We start from the raw sequence: 4,708 nt of genomic DNA on the forward strand, positions 1-4,708 counted from the left end.
TTCCCGGACAGTTCCTCCCGGCGCCCCCGAGTCCTCCCCGCGCGCCGCTTCCCGGGTGGGCCCTTCCACCGGGACCCCCCGGTAGATCCTCCCCTAGTGCCCTGGGGGTAGAGGGGGGATCCTCCACAAGGGTCCTTCCCTGTGCCCCACCGGTGAGTCCCGCCATAACTCTCCGGGGGCTCCTCCTGATGCTGGGGTCCTCCGGCCTTCCCCTTTGACCCCCAACAAGGGCCCTGAAGCTCAGCGGCCCAGCCCTGGCCTCGGGGTCCCCACCCCACACCTCCCTGCCAGGCCTAACCTTTGCCCCCGACACCAGGCAGCGTGTGTCCTTGGCCTTCGCCGCCCAGCCCGCATGGCATCTCTGGACCGGTGACCGTGCGCGCCTTGGTGTGGGCAGGCTCCGTAGCCGGCAAAGCCCCCCTGAACTGTGACCTGGTGAGAAGGCCACAGAGGAGGTGCCTGTGCCCAGAGGCCACCTCCAAAGACCCCACCTGAGGCTGGAACGCAGCGCCTGCTGACCTCCCCAGCCCTAACAGAGCTGGAGTCCCGGAGCGGCCGTGCTCTTTCCACAGGGAGGCAGCTGCCTTCCCTCCCCACCACCTGTCACGATGCCTTCCTGTGTGAGTTTGTGCACAGGTCTAACGAGAAGAGAGTCCAGTGACCCAGACGCCCCAGCCAGGAAGAGCATGAGGTGGGAAGGGGGCTTCCCAGATGGAGAGAAACAGATGGTCCCAGAGTGGCTTGGAGACAGGTGCAACATCAGTGTTGGGGGAGGTGAGGAAAAGGAGCTGTCTTGGGGCTCCAGGCTGCTGGTCTGAGCAGCACCATGGGTCTCTGCCCTGCCTGCTCAGATGCTGGAGGTCAGTGACTGGAGGGAGCTGACATCTACTTGGGACATCCCTCCCTGTAGGACATGGAGCGGAGTGTTCAGGGCTATCAGGAGGGAGCCCCGTGCCCACGGTGCAAGATCTAGGCAGGTGGGATAGATGTGGTCAGGGTGCCAGGGACAGAGCATGGGGAATCCAGCACACAGGACACCAGCCAGGTGGGCAGAAAACAGCATGTGCTGGGAGGAAAGCCAGGTGGGGGTCCCAAGGAGAGCAGTGGCCACAATGTCTTGGCTGCAGAGTAGACCAGAAAGGAAAGCCCTGCCAGGGTTAGCACAGGGCCAGGAACCGGAGCTGCAAGGCAGTGCTGTCTCTGGGGAGAGAGGGCTGTGGGTCCCAGGGCACATCCTACGGGCTGCAGGGAACAGGAGCTGGTTTGCTGGTGATTGGGTGGGAAGAGCAGACAGCCAGGGGCCAGGTGCAGGAGAGGGGCAATGACAGACAGGCAGCGTCTCCCCAGAAAGAAGGTGGGGCTGCTGCCTCCCCTGTCCTACAGCCCCGGCCTACCTCTGTCTCCTCAGCAGGAAAGCAAAGCTGCGGCCTGAGATCTCCTTCCACCAACTCCTGGTCAGAATGTTAGCCAGAAACAACAGAAAGTGCCAGGCAGCTAGGAGGCATGGGGAGAGCCCCCCGAAGCTGTGTGTGTAGTGCCTGCTTCCACTGCCATCCCAGAAACAGAGGAGCTTCACCCTGAGAACCCGGCCACGCCACCAGGACACATCCTGACAGTGACATGCACACCCTCCCCTGGCCTTGGCCTGGAGAGGAGCCTCCCGAAGACACCAGCCTTTGCTCCTTCTCCCAGTGGGGGTAGAGAGGAGAACGGACTGCTGGAGCGGAGGCAGTCAAGGCTGCCCTTCTGAGGGAGCGCGGCGCAGGGTCTGGCGTCCCAGGGAGACAATCTGAACTTCAAGCCAGGACACCGCGGCGGAGAGGACACGCCCCTCACCCCCTCACCATGCCGAGTGGCGTTTAGTAAACTCTCAAAAGACAGCACAGAGCCCCGTTCCTCCAGCCGACCCCTACTCTGCCTCCCCACTCCAGACCAGTGAAAAAGGTGGATTGCCCTTAAGCCAGCTCAGAGGCAAAGTCCAAAGACCTCAGGTGAGTCAAACAATAAAAACAGAGAATCAAGAAGGATCCGGATGGGCGCGGTGGCTCACGCCTGTAATCCCAGCACTTTGGGAGGCCGAGGCAGGAGGATCACGAGGTCAGGAGATCGACACCATCCTGGCTAACACGGTGAAACCCCGTCTCTACTAAAAAATAGAAAAAATTAGCCAGGCGTGGTGGCGGGCACCTGTAGTACCAGCTACTCGGGAGGCTGAGGCAGGAGAATGAAGTGAACCCGGGAGGCGGAGCTTGCAGTGAGCCGAGTTCGTGCCACTGTACTCCAGCCTGGGCAACAGAGTGAGACTCCATCTCCAAAAAAAATAAAAAGAGTGAATAGGCATTCAGGAAAGAGCTTTCGTGTCAGGACAGAAGGGACAGAAGTAGTGGCATATCCCCGGAGGCTGAGGTGGGAACATTGCTGAGGTGGCACATGACCACATCCGTGTCATTCAACAACAGAAAAACAATTCAGCGAGGGTGTGAGGGGCCGGTGAGAAGCCCAGTATGGAAGAAAACACAACAGCGCTGGGCGCGGTGGCTCACACCTGTAATCCCAGCACTTTGGGAGGCCAAGGCAGAAGGATTACCTGAGGTCAGGAGTTCGAGACAAGCCTGGCCAACATGGTGAAACCTCATCTCTACTAAAACTACAAAAAAAAAAAAATTAGCTGGGTATGGTGGCGCGTGCCTGTAGTCCCAGCTACTCTGGAGGCTGAGGCAGGAGAATTGCATGAACCGGGGAGCTGAGACCACACCACTGCACCCCAGCCTGGGGGCAGCACAGTGAGACTCTGTCTCAGAGAAACAGAAATTAAAAAAAAATAAACGAATAAAAAATAAAACACAACTGAAGAAACAGAAGAGGACTCCACAGGACTGCTTTCAGATCTTCACAGCAGCATGAATTCAACAACCAGGAATTCAAATATTAGACGATAAAACAGCAGGATGAGAGGAAGATTAAAGAGCCCAGGAAACTGAAAGCACCGAAATCTCACTGTGGCTGGACTGAGTCAAAAACAGCAATGGGCAGAATATCAAGTTACTCGGAGAGGAAAGGCTTGAGATAATTTCAGAGCAAGACAAAGTGATTAACACAATAATTTACTCATGTATGATTTGTGAAACACCTACTTCAAGCTACAGGCCACTCTAGGCCTTGGAGGGTAAGGAAACAGCGCCTTTTTTTTTTTTTTTTTTTCTGGAGTGCAGTGGCCGGATCTCAGCTCACTGCAAGCTCCGCCTCCCGGGTTTACGCCATTCTCCTGCCTCAGCCTCCCAAGTAGCTGGGACCACAGGCGCCCGCCACCTCGCCCAGCTAGTTTTTGTATTTTTAGTAGAGACGGGGTTTCACCGTGTTAGCCAGGATGGTGTCGATCTCCTGACCTCGTGATCCACCCGTCTCGGCCTCCCAAAGTGCTGGGATTACAGGCTTGAGCCACCGCGCCCAGCCGGAAACAGCGCCTTTACCCTCAGAGGGTTTGCAATCTAGCAGGGAGGGGAACATAATAAAGTATATAAAACCAGGGCTTTGGCTCTGAAATTCCAACACTTCGGGCAGGTCACTTGAACCCAGGAGTTCGTGACCATCCTGGGCAACATGGTGAAAACCCATCTCTACTAAAAAATATAAAAATTAGCCGGGCGTGGTGGTGCACACCTGTAATCCCTGCTACTTTAGAGGCTGAGGCGGGAGGATAGCTTAGGCCTGAGATGCAGAGTTCACAGTGAGCCGAGATAGCACCTCTGCACTCCAGCCTGGGTGGGAGAGCAAAACCCTGTCTAAAAACAATAATAACAACAACAAAAACTGATCTTAAGTCCAATCAGTAAAGATGTAAATCAAAACAAAGACTTTCAGTGGGTCAAATACTGGTGGTGAGCTTTGATCTGCCGGTAAGAAATGCCCTGCCAGGGGATACAGAAATGACAGTGCCAGTTCCTCACCATTCACAGGCAGAAATCAGCCTGTGCCACCTCAGCCCAACCGTGCTGTGCTGCTGAAAACCAAACACACCCATCTCTTGATGTTTTTGTAATTTCTAAAAATAATGATAGAAGACTTTTTTTTTTTGGAGACAGGGTCTCACTCTGTCACCCAGGCTCAAATGCAGTGGGGCTATCTTGGCCCACTGCAGCCTCGAGTTCCTGGGCTCAAGCGATCCTCCCACCTCAGCCTCCCAAGTAGCTGGGACTACAGGCGTGCACCACCATGCCCGGCTAATTTTTGTATCTTCAGTATGGATGGAGCTTCGCCATATTGCCCAGGCTGGTCTCCTGATCCTGAGCTCAAGCGATCTGCCCGCCTTGGCTTCCCAAAGTGCTGGGATTACAGGCCTGAGCCACAGCGCCCGACCATCGTAAGGAGACTTTTAAACTTGAGGTGAAGAAGCATTCATCTGCTTTTAGCAATTTTTTTCTTTAAATATTTAAAAGTGTATAAGTAGCAGCTCGACACGTATTTCTGTATTTCCATTACATCCTTTTATCTCCCCATATACATTTAGAAATATCTGGGATAACCTTCAGGTAATGTCAACAGCTGTTATTCCAGGGAGGACACTGTGGGGCGCGTTTTTAAAGCTGTATTCGTTGCTGTATTAATAGCGGTGTTTCTGCAAAGCCAAGGAAGGTGTTTCTCCAGCGGGGCAGCGCCGGGCATTGTCTGGTGCGCAGAGGCAGGCCGCGAACTACATCTCCCAGGCGCC

General features: G+C 55.1%; 1 long non-coding RNA gene across 1 annotated transcript; it reads left to right on the forward strand.

Moving 5' to 3' along the window:
- LOC105518401 lies at nt 1-2,321 on the forward strand. Its single transcript, XR_001002813.1, has 3 exons — nt 1-691; nt 911-1,045; nt 1,412-2,321. It is a non-coding gene; the product is annotated as an uncharacterized LOC105518401 (long non-coding RNA).
- The last annotated feature ends 2,387 nt before the right edge of the window (nt 2,322-4,708 follow it).

Source organism: Colobus angolensis, unplaced genomic scaffold, assembly GCF_000951035.1.
Source record: "Colobus angolensis palliatus isolate OR3802 unplaced genomic scaffold, Cang.pa_1.0 Scaffold32, whole genome shotgun sequence".
Classification (NCBI taxonomy): Eukaryota; Metazoa; Chordata; class Mammalia; order Primates; family Cercopithecidae; genus Colobus; species Colobus angolensis.